Source organism: Danio rerio, chromosome 13, assembly GCF_052040795.2.
Source record: "Danio rerio strain M-AB ecotype USA chromosome 13, GRCz13ab, whole genome shotgun sequence".
Taxonomy (NCBI): domain Eukaryota; kingdom Metazoa; phylum Chordata; class Actinopteri; order Cypriniformes; family Danionidae; genus Danio; species Danio rerio.
This window is the reverse complement of record NC_141033.1, coordinates 22747501-22760000: the sequence shown is the minus strand read 5'-3', so window position 1 is coordinate 22760000 and position 12500 is coordinate 22747501. Positions and strand designations below refer to the sequence as shown.

The 12500-nt window shown below is 37.7% G+C and overlaps 1 protein-coding gene across 2 annotated transcripts in view; it reads left to right on the top strand.

The window, feature by feature from the left end:
- The window catches only part of gfra1a (gdnf family receptor alpha 1a), a 161514-nt gene that overhangs the window by 134716 nt on the left and 14298 nt on the right, over positions 1 to 12500 (top strand).

Here is a 12500-nt window from a genome sequence, read left to right as displayed (position 1 = left end):
AAAGGAAAGTTTCCTACACATCAGTTTTTGGGAAAGGATCAGTTGATTGTTTCACAAAAAATAAAAATAAAAAAAATGCATTTGATCACTGCTCCAACTCAACTTTAACTCAATTGATGGCCCTCTGAATATTTTCTTCTGAATATCTGTGCATATTATATAACAAAATAAAGAACTGAGCTTCTGCTTTTTAACAAATACAACAGACTCTATCTTCACGTGTTCAAGTTGTCACAGCTTGAATGCAGAGAGGTGTGATTGGTACTGTTTTTTTTTTTTTTTTAATGAATTTAGGTCACAATTAATGCTAATAACTTGTCTATAATCAAGTTATAAAGTATGATTTTGTTCTGCATTCCTAATACTACCCACAACGTGTACCTTTCTAGATATTAATAAACTGCTAATTAGTAGTTTATTATTGTAGTGTTAGTTAACGGTTTGTTATTACTGTGTGACCTAAACTAAACTGTTACCAATATATCTTACTTGGTGTTCCAAGCATTAAGTTTAGAACACGATTAGCATGAGTAAATTAAGACAAACTTTTATTTTCAGCTACTTTATCATAGTTTTTAATTTGTCAGTGTGGGCATTTCTGGTATAATATCTGCTGTCAAGATCGTCACTGTCACTGCATACTTGCTGTATCTGCCTCAGGTAAACAATGATCTACACTGCCTGATCCTGAAAAAAAGCCCAAGCTATATACTGATATAGAAATAGAGAAATCAGTCTTGAAAACAGGTTCAATAGCTACCGTTTAAATGTTATTTGAACTGGTGAATAAATTCATACATTCATTCTCCTTTAGCTTAGTCCCTTTATCAGGGGTCGCCACAGCAGAATGAACCACCAACTTATCCAGCAAATGTTTTACGTAGCAGATTTCTTCCAGCTGCAACCCAGCACTGGAAAAACACCCAACACTCGCATTCACACACACACTAAAGAGGAAACCCACCCTAACAAAAGCAAAACATGCAAACTTTACACAGAAACGCCAACTGGCCCAGCCAGGGCTCAAACCAGCAACCTTCTTGTTGTCATTTTAATACAAGTTTTGGCTTAAATTGTTAAAAAAAATTATAAATAAAAACATTTTCTCAGTATTTCCGATAGTATTTTTTTCCTCTACACTGTCAAAAACAAAGGTATGGTAGTACAAATAATGTCTTTAAGGAACAGTATTGTACCTTCATAAAAGTTGCACATTATATGGTACAGAAAATACTTTTTATGATACTGTTGTGTACCTTTTGTGGTACAATTGAAATTATGGTACACAATTGTTCTTAATTGTTCTTGGACAAAATCTATATTATAAGATCTATAAAAATAAAAATTACTGAAAAGTCAAAGTGACTTTATGAATAATTGCCATATTAAAACATAAATCATCGTTTAAAAGCATGTTTAAAGAATTCCTGAACATTAATTTAGTTCTATAATACAAAACAACTAGTAAAACAAAACCATAGATATTGTAAACTAAACATTAAGGCATTCTTAATAAACATTTTGACAGCATTATCTGATGAATTCATTTTCATTATTGATATCTGCACCTTTTGGCGTTTGCTTTTCACGACCCATGCAAGTCCTGTATATGCAAAATGTTCATGCAGACATTTTAGTATTGTAAAGCTAATCAAACATTGTGCATATCTAGTTACAATAGTTCTGCATAATTGTATTTCTATTTTAAAATTAATTAATTGAACTTTTAAGTGATTACAAAAGGTATTGTGTAAACATTGGAGTGTATATATATATATATATATATATATATATATATATATATATATATATATATATATATATATATATATATATATATATATATTGTACATGTGAGAATGTATCTGTAACAGATTTATGAAGTGTTGTAAAATGTTACAAATAGATTTAATTGATGTTAAAGTATTTTTTTTATTGCAAAAGGTGCATTTACACAAAAACTTTTTTTCATAACATTGTTTAAAAATGTATTTGATGTTTTATATTTACTGGAAGTAAATTGACTCTTGAAGGGACAAATTTGACACTGTTAAGGTACAAAGTGTCTTGTCACTGTAGTGGTATCTTCATGGATCAGACTTGTACCTTTGATGAAGGTACACGAGTGTATCTGCAGGTTTTAAAAAAACAATGGTATATTTTGGTTTATATCTTTGATTTGCCTAATTATCCTAACTTGCCTAATTAACCTAGTTAAGTCTTTAAATTGTACTTTTAATCAGAGACATTATTTAAACATTTTTATATAGTTGGGCTATACTTTATTTCATTGTAAATAAATATTAACTGTCATTATGGCAAAGATAAAATAAACCAGTTATTAGAAAAATGGGCATCAAACTAATATGTTTAAAAATTTGTAAAAAAATATATATTAAGCAGAATTTGGGGGAAAAATATATTGGGGGGGCTAATAATTCAGGGGGCTAATAATTCTGACTTCAACTGTACATTCATATGGTCAGTTAACACAATTAAATGTCAGTGCTGTCACCTCACAGCAAGAAGGTCACTGGTTTAAACCTCTTCTGGGTCAGGTGACATTTGTGTGTGCAGTTTGCATGTTCTCTCTCTATTAATAAAGGGACAAAGCCGAAAAGTAAATGAATGAATGAATGTTAATTGCGTCATACATGACTTTTATACATAAAGTATAATTATGTATAAATTAAAAAAAAAAAATAATTATGACAGCCTCTTTAGGAGAGTAATAAAAAGAGCTTGCTTAATTTCCAACAATTAAATAAAAATACAGATAAAGTTGTGAGCAGTCCTTCAAACAAATGTTCCTCATATGTGCTGTGTGTCTTTTCTGTCTTGTTTTCTCCCCATTTAAAGCTATTCCTCCATCCTCCATCCATCTCCCTCCTAACCGTCCATTTGTCTCATTCTTCCTCTGATTTGCTTTGCTCTGTCCATCTCTTCAGACGCCAGCAAGCTGTTTTCCGAGGCTTTTAGCTGTCCACCTGTCAGCCTGTTTTTACCTCTGCCACTGAAATGCCTCTTCCATCTTCCTATTATGTGCACTTCTATCTCTTAGCCTTTCCCCTGCACATCTCTTGCTACACCTCCTTGACTGCAGCAAGTGTTTTCTTTTGTTCCCATAAAAATCATAGTATGGCGTGAAAACAGACAAAAAGATAACAGCAAAGAGCTAGCTTTTATTGAAGGTTTGTGTGAGTTTGCTGTGAAAAAAAAAGAAAACTGTACTGAAAGATCTATGCAGGGGTCAGTTTGGAAGGCAGGGTCAGGGTTATAGATGCCACTGCTCAAACAGCTCTACACACCACACTTGAAGTTTCTAGTGCAGGGCTTTTTGGGAATAGATTGATATGGTAATTTATAGAAGTTAACAGACAAAGACTGACCTCTCAACTACAGCCTGGTAGCATGTCTAACAGCCCAGTTCACTGTTTGGCAACAGTTTTAGGGGGAAAAAATACCAATTGTGAGGAAAAATAAAAAAAGTTTGATGTGCTTGTTTGTGGAGCTCCAAGTTTGTAAAACCTCCAGAACTTAGAGAATTGCTCTAGTATGCAAAACTGCCTTTTAAAAGGGGTTTAAAAACACAGCTGTGTGGCAAGTGTGTGAATATAACCAGCCTCTCTAATGGTAACAATTAATTGATTTACTTTTTACACTTCATAAATACAGAGCAGAAACACTTCGATTGACATTCTCCTTTGTCCACGTCAAAGTTCTGCATATTAGTGACAATCTCTACCTCATTAACATAAACAGCACAAAGTGAGAAGCAGCTGTCCATCATTAGAAGTTTTCACACCCTTCCTGCCAATTATCAGCTACTATGAGGCAAGATAAATATTGAGTTTTAGGATGCAAAATGAACACCGTAGTTTTTAATAGACGCTTTCGGAGCAACGTCTTTTGACATTATCAGTTCTCCACACACACACACACACACACACACTTATTTTACATCTTGTAAAGAGACATAATGAGTCACCTTTAAAAATAAAATTACTAAAATGTAAATAGGCTCAAGAAAAGTTTTAAACATTAAAATGAAAGCAAAAAATATATAACGCAATTAATTTATTAATAAAAGCATTATCAGGTACTCAAACTAATTCATAAACTGTAGGTGTTGTATGATTTAATATTAACTTAGAGTCATTATTTTATTTGACTTCTTTTAATTGGTTTTCTTTTAAACCTTTATTTAATATTAAGAAGTACATTAAAAAAAAAAAAGTTTGTTTAATTTTTTTTTTTTTAGGACTGCACATTATGGCCCTTACTAAAATAAAACATTTTAATATTGTAGTACAGCACGTATATTGTAACAAGGATGCTGGACAACAGGATTGAGGATCCACGTACAGTTATTTATTAAGAACAGTAGTCAGACAAGCAATGGTCAACACAGGAGCAAAGCAACGCAGTATGTAGTGCTCATTGTAATAGGCTAAACTGTCCGTAGTGTATGATTGTGAATGTGTATGGATGTTTCCCAGAGAGGGGTTGCAGCTGGAAGGGTATCCGCTGCAATAAAAATGGGTATACAAATGGGTATTCATGAGCATCATTACGTATTTTTTACAACAAACAAACGCATATGTATTTTAGTCATGCTTACAAAATAAAAATAAAAAAAATAAATAAATAAATAATAATAATAATACTTCTATAAATCTATAATATTCGATATCTATAATTAATAATAAATCCTGTCTCACAACATCATTGTGGGATATGCCAACCATAATAAGGGATTCCCCCCTCCCCCTTAAAAACCCCAAAATTATTAAATATGTTCACTTGGAGCCCTTTCATTGTAAAACAGTTAAATGGTCAGTAATAAGTTTTATTATTATTATTATTATTATTAACAAAAGAAAAATAAATATATACATTAGCAGCAAATACATTAGCAGACAATTCAGCTTATTGAAATTAATAGCTATTATAAATGAAATAGAATTAAGCCAATCTCATTAGCCGTTTTTCCACTGTATAACTTACACATTCTGATTAAAGAGCAACGAATTAATCTCTCATTTATTAAGATTTTATCATCACTTTAAAAATGCACACATCTAACTTTATAATGAAAGCATTTTAATGCTTTCCTAACTTATGCTCATTTAAGACGAAATTAGTTGTGTTTGGGGGGAAAAAAAAGGACCAAGATCGACATGTATTATTATATGTATTGTTATTAATTATGTGTGTATGTCTGTTTAAACACGCACCCAAAAGCCAGACTCTCTCCGCTTCAAATCGCGTGTACAGAGTTTGTTTGGGAAACAGCGTCTGTTTATCACTATGGAGCTTGTCAGCTGACAGTCATGCACCATCATATTATTGTTTTAAGGATTGTATAGGATGGGCGATGGCACATGTAATCAAAAGGTAATGGAATTGCGCCGTTTTAAATATTTATTTATAAGTGTTTTCATTCCTAAAGCAAAAGCACAGAAGACTCACTTTTTAGAGCAAGTATGGGTTGCGTATAGGGAGGCTCAGCTGTTCAGAGAAAGACTGAAAATATGGAAAAAATACGTGAAAATACCTTAACAGGATGATAGCGGGATAGAACAGTAAAGTACAGGAGAATACCGGTAAAAACGGGAGGGTTGACAGGTATACGCAACACTGACACTTGACGACACTCGAATACCCTGTCTGAAAAGTCTAGTGGCTGGAAATTAGCCTTTTACAATGTCTGCTATAATGTTAATGTTGTTTTTTTTGTATGTTTACAAATGAATATGACCATGGTGTAAATACACAGTACAGTTACGATCTTATTGCCACATTGGATTGCTCATTATGATAACATGATATTTACCTTCAATGATTTCCTGAAGATAAATACCAAAAAATAACACAACTGTAATAACTACAGCCATCGCGATCGTCTGATCTCATATTAAGCAAGTGATCACGATGACATATGATGACGTGTGCAGGTGCTCTAGGGGTGTCCCAATTCTTATAGGTAAATTTTGAAGCCCTTCCCATTCACACTCGGTTTAAAGGGCCAAGGGAAAAGGGTAGAGGTACAAAAATAGAATTGGGATTGGGCCCTACTGTACATCTGTGCAGTTTTTGCTACCTACTCTATTTGAATTACAGAAGGAAAAAAACCTGCTTGTGGCTGCGAGTAAATGTTTGCATTTAGTTACTGTGAATAGTGGAGGGGAAAGTTAAGCAAGTACAAATCAAGTAAATACAAAACATGAAAATTAATCAAAAATAGATGTAAAAAATGGTAATAAAATGCAATAATGATAAATGTAAAAAACAAATGAGTTTTCAAAATCTCTCTAAACCACTGAGTTCGAAACAATCATTTTCAATATTAAGATCTTCAAAATCAAACCATCTGACATCTACTACCATCATTGTAGGAAGGTTGAATTAACTATAATACAAGTGCATCTGCAAACAGAACTGAGCTTAATCCGATTTGTTTCTCTTAGTGCCGAGGGCTTTGACTGGATGTTGAAGGAGACTCTTCTGGAGGTTAAACTGGGTTAAACTGCTTCTTTATTGTTCATCTTTCTTCCTCTCTCTCTCTTACTTTCTGTCTCGTTACCTCATTCTCTCATGTCTCATTACTAGATTTTAGTGTTAAGGCCTCCTGACAGATCTGGGGGTTTGTTCCCAATGCCGTCAGTGTCTCTGTGTTCAGGAGGCTCTGGCGAAGCGCTTTTGCCTCACACCCTACAATCACCCCTGAGCACTGTGCGTCTGTCTGCCCTTGAAATACATCGTCCTCAACATACACTATTGCTTCAGCATTCAGCTTCAGCATGAAAGAAAGCACCCAGTAAATCAGAGAGATTATTTAAACATTTGTATATAGTTGGGCTATACTTGATTTCATTGCTTCTTAAATATTGGTGTCAATTCTAATTGTTGTACAGCATTGGCACAGTAGTAGTAAGGGTGCTTCCTAAAAATCACACTGACATTATCTAATGCCTGGCTGTCAGACTACAAGACAGGCCACATGAAATAAGCTGCATTAGTAGTCACAATTTGTTTATGTTCTTGTTTCAGGAAATCAGTCTGCAGTGCCTTCTTGATAACATCATAATATTTATAACAACAAACAGAGATGATTTGTCCACAAGCAAAGTGGATTGTCTGTTGTGTTTCTTGTCCACACCACGAGAAAATAGGCATTTTATTTACAAGTAACAATTATAATATTCTTATTTTCAACATTTCCTATAATTAAAAAAAAAGTTGTTTTACTTTTTATTTACAGGTTATACAGTACATGTGGCAAATTATTTGAATAAACAAGGGAAAGTCCATTTATTTCAAGAATTTGTTTTAAACTGTGAAGTGTTATATTAGTTCACTACACACAAAAAGTGAAATATTTCAAGCCTTCAATTTGAATGATTACGGATTAAAAATGAAAAGTCAAATATTTCACAAAAGCAATAAAAAAAGGATCTTCAACATTTATGTTAATGTACTATATTGTGTTTTCAGTGCAAAAGGAGGGCCAACAAAGTACTTATTACAGATTCAAGGCGGTGTGGCACGGACGCATAAGTCTTTGACATGGGTGAGGTGTTATGGTTGCCCAAGTTACTTTGATATTGGCCTTCAGTTGTCTGCTTTTCAGGGTCTGTTCCCTCATCTTCCTCTTGACAATAGTCCATAGATTTTCAATGGGGTTTAAGTCAGTTGAGTTTCTTGGCTAATTAAGAACAGAAATACCATGGTCCTTAAAACAGGTACTGGTAGCTTTGGCACTGTGTGCAGGTCCCAAGAAAATAAAAGTCATCATCTCCAAAAAGCTTGTCAGCAGCAGGAATTATGAAGAGCTCTCAAGCATCCTGGTATAGAGCTGTGTTGACTGTGGACTTGATGAAAAAAAATGGACCCATACCAGCATATAACATGGATCTCTAAACCATCACTTACTGTGGAACAGTCACACTGGACTTTGAGCAGCTTGACTTTTGTCTTTATCTGCTCTTCCTCCAGACTCTGGGATCTTGATTTCCAAATAAAATAAAAAAAATTGTTTCATCTGAAAAGAGGACTTGGGACCACTGGGCAACAGACCAGTACTTTTCCCATTTATTCCAGTACAAACACTTCTAATATTGTTTTTTGTTCAGGAGTGGCTTGACAAATGGAATTCTACAGCTGTAGCCCATGTTATGCAGATGTCTGTATGTGGTGGTTCTTGATTTTTTTTTAAACCAGCCTAAGTAACCCTTGCTTCACTGTCTTAAAGGCTTTGGTCATATTTGTGCACCTTTTCCAGCCACAAACCCTCCCTCTTAACACTATTAATATACTTAGATGCTGCACTTTGTGCGCATTTGGCTCCTTTTGCAATTGCCTTTTCCTCCTTATGGAGGTTTCCAATGATGTTCTTCTGCACAATCCTCAAGTCAGCAGTCTTTCCATGATTCTGAAGCCTACTTGGCCAGACTGAGACATTAAGGCTTTGCATTTATTAGCAGACTAGATTGACACACCGAAAGTCACCAATGTTGAACCTTGTCATGATATCCTAATTTTGTGAAATACTGGAGTATTTGGAATATTTGAGTTCTCATCTTTAATATATAGTCTTTAAAATATCTAAAATATTTCACTTTGTGTGTAGTGAACTAATGTAACCAGTTTCACTTTTGAAACAAATTGTTAAAAAAATTAGACTTTCCCTTTATATTCAACTTTTTTTTTTTTTTTTTTTTTGGGCACATAGCTGTAGTTTACAATGTATTGTTTTTACTCTGGATTTTTATTTACAAATAAAATGTTCAAGAGAACACCAGTTGTAAATAAAAAAAGGCAAAAAAACATGTAAATGATAGACTGTAAATAAAATCTTATAATAATAGCAAGACTAAAATTTGTTTTCCTGAAAAAGCCCCAAACACAAATAAGATTTACATCATAACTGTGTTTTTGAAGCTGGTGTTCATCATAAATATCAGAGAAACAGCAAACAGTAGCCTAATACTAAAAGTATTTTCTTTGCTTTGAAACATAAAACCTTGTGGAAATGAAGGTCTCCAGACATCAGCTGTTGGAGTGTGTGGATTGAGAGAACATGACTCATTGAAAGACATGCACATGAGAGGAAACTACACGATTCATCTGCTGAAGAAAATGTGTCAGCGCTCAGACTCAAAACAACGATCAAAGCGCTCAGAGCCTTGCGGGTCTTTTACCAGTATTTCCTCGAGAGAAAGCATCTAAAAATAGCACATTCATCATGAGTTGGTTCAAACTATTTATACGCGACTATGATACAATTAGAGGAGGAGATGAAAACATAACCTTAAAGGTCCCCTGAAGCACCTTGAAATGCAAAGCTTTGTTTGATGCATGACAATTTCAAATGAAACAGAGCGGGCGGAGCATATCATATAGCTCCTCCCCATTTTACAAAATAGCCAATAGGGTTTAATTTATAATCACACTTTGCCTTCCAGTCATTGAGCTAAGATGACAGAGACATTGTCAAAATGTTTCCACTCTAAAACACATCATGGAGGGTACAACTGAAACAATCTTGTTGTTTATGCACATGCGAGTCACTCTGTGCTTGTGTAATTTAGCTCCAACGCTAATCAAACACATCTGAATCAGCTCGTCAAACTCTTATTACATATACTAGAAACTTCCTTGCAGGTGGGTTTAAGCAAGTTGGAGCTAAACTCAGCCGAACACCGGCCCTCCAGGACTAAGTTTGGACACCCCTGCTGTAAGGGGTAGGGTTAGGTGTAAGAATTGCTATGTGAAAACTTCCACTATGGAAACTTTATCAGAATCCAATCATCTGAAAGAGTATATAAACGGGCCAATGAAATGCCAATGAGTTGGCAGCTTCAGCATGCACAGCTGGCACTATTTGCAATCAATTTGGAATATAAGCACAGCGCGTGCCAAGCTGAGGCATCCTTTTCTAGCTGAAGAGACTTTCACGCCCAACAGCTAAAGGGCAATCATTGTGGCAAAGGAACACAGCATTACCGTTCCTCTCCTTGGGGAACTAGGGTTTCTTTAGTAACTGGAGCGTTAACCTTCGGGAGGGGAACTTCAATGCTATAGGGAAACTTCCACTATGGGGAAATGTATGGAAAATGCCACAATGATTGAACCTTACCTTCCCCCCAATGAAAGGTTATGCCAAGCCAAGAGCGTGAGCACACTTGCTTCACCCGGGAGTACACATGAAAAAGATATGCTTACCAGGGAGGGAAGACGCGGGTCCGCCAGAGAGGGAGGGACTACATCATGGCCAAGTGAGCATATGGGATCGTCAGCATTTAAAATCACACAAAGCGGGCACCTATACTCAGTATGCAGGCTGACCAGCAGGCATGCCAACAACGTAACGGGCCAAGACCTGACTCCTCCACTGAGTCAGATGCTGGAGGCCTCGGAGGAATCACTGCAATCAAACTGACAAAGCAAGAAAGCACACGTATCTCTGTTTTGGACAGAAAGGCGCAGTAAGTGTTTTACAACACCTAATAAAATTCTCATTAAGCAGGGTTTCCCAGCACACAAAAGGAAATCGGCTCCTCACAAGAGTAAGATAAAAAAAATCTTGAGAGGGGGCCGACCCAAAAATGCTGCCACTTTTTGCTGACTGAAAATGCCTCCAGACACCCACCCTTTTGACCAATGGCTACGCAACCAGCAGAACTGTCTACCGGGACAGAAATCTTAAAGATACTAATTCTAGTGTTCGAGCAGACGTCTCCTGAGAGATCTCCAAGTGGGTATGAGAGGTTAACAGGATAGAATTAATATCCACGTCTCGCGCCACTGAGAACTGGATGAGGCAATGCTTTTCCAGCGTGCCGCCAATTGCCACGTCCTCAGATGATGGAGGACAGCATTACACTGATCTGGCATGTTAAGGGTCCTTCTCAGGAAAAAGTTTACCACAAAGCAAATAGGCTCCACTTCAGGGCATAGGCATGCCTTGTAGAAGGTGCTGGACAGTCTTAGGTGAAGTCTCCATTTTCCCAGGCGAAACTGCGGTGAAAGGGCAAAGGGTGCACGGTCGAGCTTGGTGGGAAAGAGTGGAATGCAGCGATTCCGCTGCGTATGACTCTAGGGGAGCAGACAGCAAGTGAGCGGAGACATGCGGCGAAGGTGGATACCTCCTGTGCGATTAATATACGCCAACATCCTGACCAGCATGCGTTTCCCCTCTAGCGCCGGTAAAAAAAAAAAAAAAAAAAAAAAACAGCACCGCACGAGATACACTACCAACAGCTCCTAGCGATTAAAATGCCAATGCAACCTGGTTCCTACCACGGACCCACAGCTGCATGCCCGCTACACACAGCCCCCCAGTGCAACGAAGCATCCGTCGAAACGATTACATGCCTGGACACTTGTTCTAGAGGCACACAGGCCTGTAGAAACGTTTGCTCTTCTCCAGATTGCTTGTCTCGAGGGCGCTTCATGATTCGTTTACCAGACTTAGCAGCGCCCTGGGATGGGGAGCGTCACCTGCCTTTCGCAGGCTGGCCGCCTCGGCGACAAGCAGTGAATGTGGATTGTTCCAGAGCGACCTTATGTCCCCCGCCAATAGATGACTCAGCCCATCGCATCCAACTGCACCGCCGTAAATTCCTGGGTGAATCCACTGACAGTGTCGCCGAACAGGCCAGCCTGGCATATGGGTGAGTTAAAGCAAACTTTGGCAACTTTGGCACATCTTTTCTTCAGGTTTAGCCAGAGGTGGTATTCTTGGACCACTAATGTAGCCATCGTCCTTCCTGGGGCACACAAAGTGGACTTGTGGTCCATAGAGCTCAGTCGGTTGCGATGCGGGGCTCGTGTAACAAGCCTGGGTCGGAACCACCTTTGTGCAGCTGGGCCAGCATCTGCACTTGAAAGAGCTGGTAGGTGGCTAGCGTGCAGGGTGGAAGCAACCTGATCCACAGCTGTGTGGACTCAGAGAGAGGCAGATAAACCAACACGCCTTGGACAGGAGACGAGACTGACTCCACCAAGAAGAAGAGGCACCACGACTTACCATCAACTTATACCCCCTGGCTGCCCCACCATCAAGGGTGGTGAGGGCGGTGGCACATGCAGTTCGGGCAGAGATATGTGCCCTTCAAGACTGTGTGAGCCAACTTTGCATTTCTGGAAAGAAAGAGATGGGAGGCTAGAAGGTCTTGCCTTCTTAATCCTCCACATATAACTATCTAGTCGGTCCGAATGCAGCCTGGTGAAGCACGGTTATCATGTCTGCTTCTAGATTTAATGTCGCATTTACTACCCCGGAGGGAGGGAGCGAGTTAGAATCCTTTATCAGACAATGACAGCCTGTCCTCCAATGCAGTGATGGGCATCTAAGCCTCGGTGTCATCACGAGAGGGCAACCAGGAAAGGAAACTACCACATCCAGAAACACACAGTCGGAGCGACGTCCTGAAAAAGCCACGCTGCATGAATGTGTTGCTCTTCTAGGAAATTTGCAACCATGCATACCGCTC